The sequence below is a fragment of the Nematolebias whitei genome, chromosome 8 (genome assembly GCF_014905685.2).
Source record: "Nematolebias whitei isolate Nwh7 chromosome 8, NemWhi1, whole genome shotgun sequence".
In the NCBI taxonomy this organism is placed as follows: Eukaryota; Metazoa; Chordata; class Actinopteri; order Cyprinodontiformes; family Rivulidae; genus Nematolebias; species Nematolebias whitei.
Genome location: NC_056505.1, coordinates 11,773,926 through 11,786,308, shown reverse-complemented (window position 1 = coordinate 11,786,308; position 12,383 = coordinate 11,773,926). Strand labels below are relative to the sequence as shown.

The 12,383-nt window shown below is 38.8% G+C and overlaps 1 protein-coding gene and 1 long non-coding RNA gene across 2 annotated transcripts in view; one reads left to right on the top strand and one right to left on the bottom strand.

Annotated features, from left to right (window-relative positions):
• Nucleotides 1-12,383, top strand: part of tmem8b (transmembrane protein 8B) — a 1,109,927-nt gene that overhangs the window by 75,374 nt on the left and 1,022,170 nt on the right. The gene's annotated exons all lie outside the window — the stretch shown is intronic.
• Nucleotides 6,799-11,795, bottom strand: LOC119413885. Its single transcript, XR_005186978.1, has 2 exons — nucleotides 11,685-11,795; nucleotides 6,799-6,831 (listed from the first exon to the last, which is right to left on the bottom strand). It is a non-coding gene; the product is annotated as an uncharacterized LOC119413885 (long non-coding RNA).

Here is a 12,383-nt window from a genome sequence, read left to right as displayed (position 1 = left end):
GATGGATGGATGGATGGATGGATGGATGGATGGATGGATGGATGGATGGATGGATGGATGGATGGATGGATGGATGGATGGATGGATGGTTAGCTTTAGGCTTTTTTGTACTAAAAGCTAAAACAAGTTTGAAACAGTTAAGCCTCTTGGTAAAGTCACCTGCAGCTGATGTTAAAAAGTCATTAATAAGGTTTGAATGGATGATTAATTAGACAGATTTTTACTAGTTTTTGTTATAATTAATTTTGACTATGCCATACTAATTCTAATAAAAGACACTTTGCCATGCAGACGGGTTCCTACACATAGCACTATTAAAACAACTACTGTAGCTGCAGACAGATTGCCTTCAACCACAGAAATTAAAGTCTGGTTGTTTTGTTTTTTTAATTTTATTGTTTAGTGAGGGGTACCATGTTCAGATGATTGAGAATGTACTCCAGTTTATCAAACATGTACTCACATCTGCTCACTGAAAACGTCCATACAAAATACAAATACTATATAAATGTTTCATTTGAATGCACTGATCCTGGTTCAGCAGCACAACAGACTGACGTGTCTTTCAACCTTAAACACGTGTCTGTGACAAGATCTTTTCAGCGCAGGGCAAGTAAAGAATGAAGAAAGATTTTAGGAATAGTCAGGAAAAAAGTTTATGACACTTGTAATTTTTTATGTGGTGTTTTGACTAATTTAATTTGACCTTCACACAGTTTTTATCACCTGGAGAGGAAAGTTTTGTCCTTTACAGCCTAAATGTTTCTGTAACTCAGAGATGTAAGGGTTGTAAAGTTTGCATACTTTGAACAGATGAGAAGATAAAACAAACACGAAGAACATCCCAGGCAGAAACATTCAGACGGCTTTTGAGTGACTTCAAAATAATAATTGCTTTGCCCAAAATATGATCTCATTTAAATGAGGTTCTTCACCCAACAAGCCGCGCATCACCATTTAACTGGTGGGGAGACGGAAGCGTGCTCACCCAGCATGACCTTTCAATAGATGGAAATCTTTCTGCGATCGGTCTAACCAGAGAGCAGTTCAAACTTATCGACAGCCTGATGAAGGACTAGCGTGCTGACATACACAGAATGCCCAAAAGGAAGAGTGCTCTCGTTGCCCTCTTCCATGTGAGACTGAGACCACTGTACTGTAAACAGCTGAGGGCCTCTCTTTCTGGCCTGTCTGACTGAGCATTAGAGAGTACTTCCCGCCGTCGCCAGCACCAGCACGCCACAAAGGAACCTCTGTGGCCGACCACACTGAAGTGGCCACTGTCTTTTTCCTGAGACTCAGGGTGTCTCACAAACTTTTTTCATGCAAGTTTCTTTTCTTTTTAGCTCCCCCTCCTGATTTTAGAGGCCTTTTTCTCTGCTGTTCCTCTGTGCGGCCCATACTTAGAGGACAGAGACAGACACTCCAACCAGCCAAAGGTTTGTCTGGCAGTATGGCCAGCTTTGAGCCGGAACAAAAGCGCACTGGTGCTTCCCCACTCTGCACCTCACATCTTTAAAGAAAAAAAAAACCTTAAACTGACTCCCACATTCTCTCCAACTCCCTCTTTCACAGTTATCTTCTACGTTTTTTTAATGAGAAAGCGTTAACTTCAAAGAGCAGACTTTGTTTTGTGCAGTTGGTACACTGCTAACCATGACCTGTTCCAAAGCTTGTTTATCAGAGTTTAGGGCGTGCTTCAACACCTAATGAAAATAAGAACCAAACATTCCTGTCTGGAGAAGATAAGTCCCATATCGATGAATGCAACTATACCATTTACTTCTAAACTATGCAATGATAATGGGTCACAAGCTGAGAAAGTTTAAAAGCTGCACATGCATGGTGACTGTTAAAATGTATTTTATCAATCGCCGCTTCTAAACATCTTTAGTGTGTGTGAGGCTATTAAAGATATTTTCATAAAATCTTTGAGTAAGCACTAAAGTTGCAACTCATTTTCATTATCATAAAAAGACCTGAGCAGCACGGTGGCGCAACTGGCAGAGTTGCTGCCTCTCAGCGAGAAGGTTGCTGGTTCAAATCCCAGTCCGGGGGCCTTTCTGGGTGGAGTTTGCATGTTCTCTCTGTGCATGCATGGGTTTTCTCCGGGTACTCCGGTTTCCTCCCACAGACCAAAAACATGCATGTTAGGCTGATTGGTGACTCTAAATTGCTAAAAAAAGAGAGATGAAAGTCGACCAAGATACCCAAATATTTATAGGAATAAAAAAAAAACTCAAACTCAAAATATGTATTTAGGTTAGGCTAATTATCGTATTTAAAAAAAATAAAAATACGTAATGGCTTGAAATTTTATTTTATTTTTTTAATTGGTGTACATCAGCCATTTGCTGCCCTGACTTCTAAAAATCATCACTGGCTGGCCAGAGAAAAACTCCTAATGCACGCATGCGTGGAGAGAACAACCAGTAAGGCCCCAGCCAGGATCCGATCCGGCCACCTTCACACTGAGAAGAAACAGCTCTACTAACTGAGCCACTGTGCCAATATGAAAATTAAAATAAATATTGCAAAATGTTCCGAAAAGTTGCAGGTACAAAGTGCCTGCAGAATAACGACTAACTTGGTACTCAGATGGACTCCCTCCACAACTCTAAAGGCCCACAGCTAAAGTGTTTTAAACTCAGTAGCGTTTAAAATGTGGGTTTGTTGCAACTGATATAATTGCAGATGTATAAAATTAACATTACAATCATATTGGAAATGAGATCAGAGGTACAGCACAGGTGAAACGAAGGAGAAACTATGAGACAAAGTTAGAGAGGCCAAACTGAGATGGTTTGGACATGTCCCGAGGAGGGACAGTGGGTATACTGGTATAAGGATGTTAGAAATGCAGCGGCCTGGAAAAAGACAAAGAGGAGATATATGGATGCAGTTAGAGAGGACATGGAGGTAGATGGAGTGAGGACAGAGTGAGATGGAGGAGGATGACTCACCGAGCAAACTCCTGAAGAGGGAACAGCCAAAAGAAGAAAACTGCAAGCATGCGTTTTCCTAATGTGGTGCAGCTCTAGCAACGTCAGTGTATGACAGGACTGGCGAACCTGCGGCTCTTTGATGGCTCCTTTGCGGCTCTTCTTTTTTTTTTTTTTTTTTTTTTAAATTGGTGTTTAAAAAAATTATTCTGTGACAATAATGAAATTTCCCACACTCCTTGAAGGTAGCACTGGCAAAAGCAGCGTAACGTGCATAATGCGCAGGTAGAATTCAGTTAAACTAGCGCTACTGACCGGATCTTCATGGCTGAGTCGGGAAAACGAAAAGCAAAGCGTCAATATGAAGCGGCGAACAGAACATTTCTACCTGAAAGGGAAGAGTTATAATTTTTATGGAAAAAAATTAGAGACAGTTTAGTTTACTTTGCCAGACTTCACAGTCTCACTTTAAAGCATCAAACTTGGAGCATCATTTTCACCTCTATTCATCCGAACATGGCCAAAGAGTTCCCCAAAGGTTCGACAATTCGTAAGCACAAGGTAAACTGCTTGAAAACTCAAGTAGAGAAGCAGACAAAACGTTTCCAGAAACTTATGGAACACTCGGAGATTGTTACATTGGCATCATATCAGGTGGCGTGCAACATTGCTCGCGCTAAGAAGCCATGCAGGTGCTGGTCATAAAATTAGAATATCATGAAAAAGTTCATTTATTTCAGTAATTTCATTCAAAAAGTGAAACTTGTATATTATATTCATTCATTACACACAGACTGATATATGTCAAATGTTTAGTTATTTTAATGTTGACGATTATAACTGACAAATGAAAACCCCAAATGCAGTACAGACGAAGCAGCCTTCCAGTTGGAGATGACTGAACTTTGTGAGGGTGACAGACTGAAATGTGTTTTGAAAGAAGAAACCACAGTGCTTTGGAAAATTGTGCCCACAGACAAATATCTCAATGTAAAACAGGCTGCACTCAAGCTAAAGTCAATGTTTGCATCAACATACGTCTGTGAATCCGTTTTTTTCTACACTTGAGCAGGTGAAGTCTAACATCGTTCTGTTCTTACTGACACGTGTGAAAGAGTTGCTTCGAGTAGCCACAACAGAGTACAAGCAAACTTGAAGACACTTGTAAAAAAATAAAGACTGTCAGGTGTCCCACTAAGGCCTAAGGGATTAAGAAAAAGAACTAAGGACTAAGAAAAAAATAGTTTGAGCAATATGTGTTTATGAAGCTAATCTCAGAATTGCTGTTTGGCTCTTTAAGGTGACGATGGGCTTAATTTGGCTCTTTATGCTGAACTGGTTCGCCACCCCTGGTGTATAACAAGGATGTGAATGACTTCAGACAAGATAAAGAGCAAAACTGTGGCACCAGATCAACAAAGAGCTAAATGAACCTCTTGAATTCTAATTCACTAATCTGCAAGACTGAACGAACGTTTGTCGCTCTGCAGGGCAGAACTGCAGGTTGCACCTGAAATACTAGTGTTAAATGATTTTCTCTGTAATCTTGTTTTCTCCGTGCTCACCAATCAAATCACATCAGCTTAAAGAACACTACAAATGCACGATGCCTAAACACCTCGTTAGCATCACTTCATAGATATAAAAACAGTAGGAACATTTATGTTGACAAGTAATACAATTTTAAAAAATAAACCAGCTGTGCTGTCAAAGTCAGACACAAAACTCAAGTGTTGCCTGAGAAACCTTCTGGGAAACAAACAGAGAAATTTGCTCATTTTCTTTTGCCCTCATTTCAGCTGAAACAGAATAAAAGAACCACAGAGCTGCAGCTCCACACTGAAAATGTCAAGTTCAATAAAGATGCAAAGGGTTCAAAAAGAAAGATTGGAATGATTATTTCAGTGAACGATTGTTAATGTTGACAGAGAATGTGTTGCCGTTTAACTGGAATATTCTTTCATGTGTGTTCAACAAAAACACATCCCTCTCAATTACTATTTGCGAGTGCTTTGTTGCCACATTCTACGCTTAAAATGAATGAAATGGATGTAAAGTACTCAAAAACAAAGTTGTTTGTTTTCTCCCCCGTAACAGAACAATAATGAATCGTACCAACAAAACTATCACTGGCACAACACCTGCATTGTTGATTATGTTGAATCTGTTTTCAAGAGGAAAATTAAAGAGTCGGGGGGGGGGGGGGGGGTGTGTCGTTTATGGTTTTGCTGCATCAGTCCTGATGTGTTGCTTTGTTTTGTTCTCGAGGGATTTTACAAGTACAATGTTCGTGTGATCTTGTGTGAAGAGAAATTTCTTATTCTTGCATTAAAGTTGAGATTTTTTAAATTGTTTCAATAAAGTAATATAATGTCACTGTGTTTTTTAAATTGTATTTTAAAAAATGTAATGTATGTATATATATGTGTGTGGTGTGTGTGTGGTGTGTGGGTGTGTGTGTGTGTGTTTTAAACCCTTCCCTCACGCTTGCAATATTCTAAACAACATTTCTAAACTCTGAACACTTTAAGAGCATAGGATTTCATGATTTCAGCTCCCTGCTTCCTTTGCAAGCGCTCTTGGCCACGCCCACTTCTCCGCTCTGTATGCCGAACAGCTGATCAGCTGCAGCAGGAAGTTTATCCTTAAGTAAGGGCTGCACACAGCTGCAGGAGGAAGCCTTTTCTGCAGCTCTGGGCTGCACAAATGTGTAGCATGTGCTAAATAATTTAAAATAATTTATTTTAAATAAAAATTCCATGCCGATCGTGCAGCTCATCCATCAATCAGACAATTGTGAGTCATGTCCAATTTTATTCTGAAAAACCGCGATCGAGCGAGTCCGCGATAAACGAACCGCGAAGTAGCAAGTGACTACTATATATAGAATTAGATCTCAGTTGTATTGAATTTAAATATACTGATTTTAAATTCAAATAACTATATAATTAAATGCATGTAACTGAATTTTAAACAGACATCTTTACTTTTTGGGGGTACAAGTGTCCTGAGGTGACTTGTTTTGAATTAATGCTACATTTAAGGAGAAAAAAAAAAAAATCGTAATATCCTTAAGAAATGTACTAAAACAAATGTATGCGTGGCACAAAAAGAAGTTCATTAATTAGGCTGGTGGCATTTCATGTAACACTCTCCTTGACCTGTGAGTCAAAAAGTTAATGTCAGACATTGAGTGATACTGTTAGTTATCACAGTCAATACTCGGTCATTAATAACCCGAGGAAAGGCTTGGTGGGGTACAGAGTTAGAACAGAGCACATAGTGCATGTGTAATGCTGCAAAGCTCTCATCTTTAAACTCAAATAATTGTATTTTTATTAAAAAAACAAGTATTTTGTCATGTTTAAAATGATATAAAAAAGACTCAACAAAACTGCTTTGTGATCTAACTGGTGGCAACAGAAGACAACACTAATGCAGATCATTGTACACATAAATTAGTAATCCCAAACTGTTTGTTGTTCAATAATTTAACTAATCAGATTCAGTTTAAAGGAAGGCTGATGTAACCTTTACAAACAAAAACAAAAAACTGCCAAATTGTTATCTAAATTATATTAAGTGATTCAGTAGTTGTAGCGGCAGAGAGGATTGTGCCAAAAACATTAATGTGAGCTTTGGGAATGTGCACCATTGACAAAATTCACCATCAATTCTTTGCAAAAGCCTGCTGTCCTGTAAATGCTGATTAAGAGAGTTTTGAACAGTTTTCCATGAAAATAATTGGGAGGACTGCAGATCAGACACAACAACAACCCATATGTCACGTTGAGCAGGAGGAATCCTTACCAATTTCTCATCAACTATAATAAGTTGCGTGTCTTGTTCTGTTTTCTCTGCCAGCTTCCTTGCTGATGTACTTGCAAACCTGAAAGAAAGAAAAAATAATTAGACTTTACACTCAAAAGGCCCAAAACAAAGAAGTAAATCACACAAACAAATATCACTCTGCAACCAGTGAGTCTTAGAGGACACAGTGGGGTGAGGATACAGTGAAAAGGAAGGAATCCCCCCCACCACCCATTAGTTCTGTCTGGTGAATCTCTGGCAGACGCTCGCTCTCATCCTAATGACTGGACGTGCTTAATGCTGGCTGTGGATAAGTCAGGAGAGGACTGTGAGGCTCTTTGTGAAACGCAGCCGCATCGTGACACTAGGCAACACAATGTCATTCCATCTCAGACAGGGAAGGGCACATTTTGGATTATCCATCCATCCATCCATTTTCTTTACCCGCTTATTCCATTTTGGGTCACGGGGGTCGCTGGTGCCCATGTCCAGCAATCACTGTGCGAGGGGCGGGGTACACCCTGGACAGGTCGCAAGTCCATCACAGGGCCACACAGAGACAAACGAGACAAACAACCATTCACTCTCTCACTCACACCTAGGGACAATTTAGAGTTACCAATCAGCCTAACATGCATGTTTTTGGACTGTGGGAGGAAACCGGAGTACCCGGAGAAAACCCACGCATGCACGGAGAGAACATGCAAACTCCACCCAGAAAGGCCCCTGGACCGGGGTTTGAACCAGGGACCTGCTCGCTGAGAGGCAGCAGCTCTACCAGTTGCGCCACCGTGCTGCCCCATTTTGGATTATATTGTAATCAAAATCATTATAAATATTTTTCATTTTGCAAATGCATAGGAGGTCTCCCTATAAGGGTAAGGTCGCAAGCATCTAAATTATTATTTGAGAAAAGCAAAATGCATGGATTTGACTTGGACAGTTCCAAAGATCCTGATGCAAATATTGTGCATAACTTGAATTAACAATGTTATGGTTTTGCTATATAAAAAAAATGCTAAATCTGATGACATTTTGAGAACCAGAATAAACAAATTATATGCAGGAACAGCTGATTCAGGCTGGTGACAAGAATATAATTTTTCTTTTCTAAAATAAGTAAACATATTTGCGCATCAAGCAAACAACACACACTTAAACATACAGGTAATCTGCAAAGTTTATTATTAAACCTGCATTTACTGCCAGTGTCTCATGGTGAAGTCTTGAAACTAAGACCAACAGCAGACTAGATGAGACTGATTGATTTGACCAGTCTACAAGACAGCTGGCAGTTTACTCTCAGACCAACTGTGCAGGGCAGATGTCAGCTGTTCGCTCAGAAATAATAAAACTGGCTTCTTCGTCTTTTTGTGGCCCAACAAAGCCAGTAGAATACAACTCAATTCAATTCAGTTTATTTATATAGCACCAAGTCACAATCTTAGGGCACTGAACAGAAACATTCATATATAAACATAATTTAACATTATTTATCTGAGGAGCAGACTGCTCCATCGCAGAACTCTTATCTTGAGCAAGCATGAAGGTGACAGTGAAAAGGAAAAACTCCCTCATGATGAAGAAAACTTTAGCAGAACCAGGCTTAGGGCAAACGGCCATCTGCTTCGACCAGCTGGGTTTGAGAGGAATAGATAAACAATGGCAGGTCAAGAATCACATGTTAAGATAGAAATAGCATGAAATGAAAACTACTCAATTTTAACAATTGATTTAAGGAAGTGAGGTCAATTTGTCGTCAGTAGTCTAAGCCTATTAGTATTACTTTATTTTACCAGGAAGAAATCCAATGAGATCATCAATCTCTTTTATAAGGATGTCCTGGAAATATAGCAGCATAACAAGAACCCTAACTATAGCTTTTATCAAAAAGGAAATTCTTAAGCCCAGTCTTAAAACTGGACAATGTGTCAGCCTCACGGACAGAAACTGGAAGTTGGTTCCACAAGAGAGGAGCCTGATAACTGAAAGATCTTCCTCCCATTCTGCTTGTGGAAACTCTAGGAACCATGAGTAAGCCTGCAGTCTGAGAGCGAAGTGCTCTGTTGGGAAATTATAGAACAATAAGATCTCGAATATAAGATAGAGCCAGGTTGTTGAGAGCTTTGTAGGTTAGAAGTAAGATTTTGAATTCAATTCTGGATTTGACAGGTAGCCAATGGAGAGAGGTTTACTAAAACTGGTTCTGGGAGTTAAACTACAGCCTCTGATAGAGGTGTCTGAGCAGAGAACGCTAAGGAAACTGCTTCAGATCCTTAACAATACATCACACCCCCTGCATGCCACACTGGACTCTTACACAGCACCTTCAGTCGTAGACTCAAATCACCGACGTACTCCACAGAATGCCACAGGATGTCCCTCCTCCCTGTGGCTATCAAACTTTTCAACTCCTCCCCTTTTCTACACATAGGACAATAAAATTAGTCCTGCACCACAATAAACACTAGTGGTGTAACGGTACATGTGGGTGTATTGAACTGTTTCGGTACAGCATGTTCGGTTCGGTCCACGTGCGTACCGTTTCGGTTATTTTTTTTCACTCATTAAATTTTATTAACGAGAGATTATGCGCCATGGAACTAAAGTTCCTACGCATGTTTCGGCACGGTGCTATTCTCTTGCAGCACGCGTAGCATTAGCAGCCTAGCAGGCAACGAACAAGCCATCTCGTTGCGGTCTCCTGTTTGGGAACATTTTAACTTTCTTGTTAAAAGACAAGTGAACAAATCCAAAGCTGTGTGTCGACGTTGTTTCACAGAGATTAGATCTGCCACAGGCAACACGTCTAACTTGTTACCGCTCTTGAAACATCATCATCCGAATGTGAACGTAGTTTGGTTCAAAGACCAATAACAGCAGCATTTAAACGACCTTTATCAGGTAATTCTGATCGGTCCAAAGCAGTAACACAAGCTGTAGGTGTTTTTAAAGTTATGGATCTACGTCTGAACGTTGTTGATGCGTCGGCTTTAAGCATAAAGTTCTTGAGCCCCACTGCCTACGACATCCCATCACGTCAACACTTCAGACAAAAAGTTGTAGCAGCACTTTATGAAAAAGCTAAAACCAATATTGTCAACAAGTCCCACACCAGATTTAAAGCCCTGCTACATCGATGATGAGCAAGAGAGGATGTTCAACCACCTCATATGATGACCATGCAAGAAGATGTATTGTTATTGTATTATTGTGAACTAATTAACTTTTTTAATTTAAAATTATAATCTTATTAACTCAATTTTGTTATCTCTGTGTTGTTTGCAGTCTGAGGATGACAGCAGCTGAGTCTTCTCCATCCACCATATCACCTCCAGCTAAGAAGTCTGTAATGACTGAACTTGTTTACTTGGCATATTTTCAAAATAAGCATTTTGTAAGTCTTTATTTTGGCCTTTTTGTACCAAAAATTAACCGAACCGAAATGTGATTTTAGCGTACCGTTACACCCCTAATAAACACTTTTAACATTTCTGTCTGCACCTGACCTATTTCAGACCTTAATTGCTGGTATTTTTATATTCTCTGTTGTTTTTTTATATCTTGTGTGATTCCTTGTGTATGTTCCTTTGTACTGAAACTCTGGCAGAACAATTTCCTGCGGGAACAATAAAGTTATATCTTATCTTATGATCTCTCCTACTAACTCCAATTAAGACTCTGGCAGCAGTATTTTGGATTAACTGAAGACTTTTTAAAGAAGTATTTGGACACCCTGATAATAAACCATTGCAATAATCTAGTCTAGACATGACAAATGCATGAACCAGATTTCTGCATCATTTTTAGATAAGATGTTTCTAATTTTAGCGATATTATGCAGGTGGAAGAAGGCGGTTCTAGTAACGTTTTTAATGTGGGGGATAAAAGACATGCCCTGATCAAAAATAACACCAAGACATTTAACATTAGAACTGGAGGCCAGATTAATGACATCGAAGGTGGACAAAAGACTGAAAAATTTAGTCCTATGACGCTCAGGTCCTAAAACCAAAATCTCAGTCTTGTCTGTGTTCAAAAGCAGAAAATTTAGGGTCATCCAGGTTTTTATGTCTTTAAGACATGCTTGTATATACAATATATAAAACGTCACTCCTTTTTGATCTCATAAACAACAACCAAGCCGTCTGAGATTTTAGAGCAGTATTTAGCAGACTTTAAATTATTGCACTTGCTAAATGCACAAAGTTCATCACACAAAATGTAAACATTCAATTAAAGGAAACTGCGCATTCTAATAAGCCTGCATGCATCTAAACGTTAATGATGGAAAAAGATCTTCCTCAGTTAGCTTTATTTCAGCCATCTCAGCTGTAGAGCTTTTTCAAATGATCATTGGCTAAATAATTATTGGCAACACTACAGGTGTTAATTGTTAGCTCTACTAAGAAACCCCTACTGTTAAGGTGTTGAGGTGTGAATTGTCAAATCTACATATGTATGTGTCTTATCTCACTCAGCCTTATAACCTGAACCCCTCACTCACTGCTCAGTGAATTGAGAAAGCTCCTTGGATGAGGAGCGAAACGTCTTCTGTTACAAATAAAGTCCAGTTGTTTTTTGTATTGAACGTTGTATGAAAGTTAGCTTTACTGTACTTAGCTTGTCTTAGCATTAGCCATTTAGCTACCTAGCTGGGTGTCGTACGAACGCTTGCATTTATGAACCAGTTTCATTAACTTAAAGACGAGAAGCCAGAAACAAAGTTAATAGTGAAGATTTGCATACTGGCTCCAGAACTGTCTGAAAGCATTTAAAATGTTTCACGTTAAATCATTTTAATCCTCAGTTAGCGTCACGTACTGTGGCCTTTCGGGTTAAATCAATTTTTAGCGTTAAACTTAAATCTTAACTGTCTTCAAGAAAACGCACAAACACATGAACGCAAAATTATACTTGATGTAGAATTACCTGACGTTACTCAGGAGTATTTTGGAAGCTAAATTGATCGAAGTTAAACGTCCCAAACCGAGCAGTGACATTGAAGACGCCATGTTTGTTGTTAACACTCGCGTACGGAACCCGCCTAGGGACAAAACGTGCGAAGGAGGAAGAAAATCAATTTGAATGTAAAAACGTTTTTCCTTTTCCACTTTTTATACCGATTTTTTTTCTTGACAACCACTGTGTCCATTTAAATTAATATTTTACATATTACGGTTCAAATCTGAGCAAAGTATTTGTAATTTTTTGTTGATACAAATAAAATTGTTCAAGATTCTTTATTTGTCATTCCCACCATGAAATTGTATACACAGGGTCCCAGTTACATCTAACAATGTATTAAAATTTAGAATAAAACCAGTAATAAGATCTAGGAAATGAACTAATAAAATTGTTAATTAAAAACACACAAAGCACTAGTAGCATAGAAACAATATGCCCAACAGCAGCACAACGTTTACTTTTGTCAAAACACTGTTAGCTCATAAAAGTGAAATATGGCTAAAACACAGTGACCTACTAAACATTGCCAAACAAATCTAAAATAGGCTTAAATAAAACATATTCACACACACACATATATACTCACACACGTATACACACACATATATATGTACATATAGATATATATATATATATATATATATATATATATATATATATATA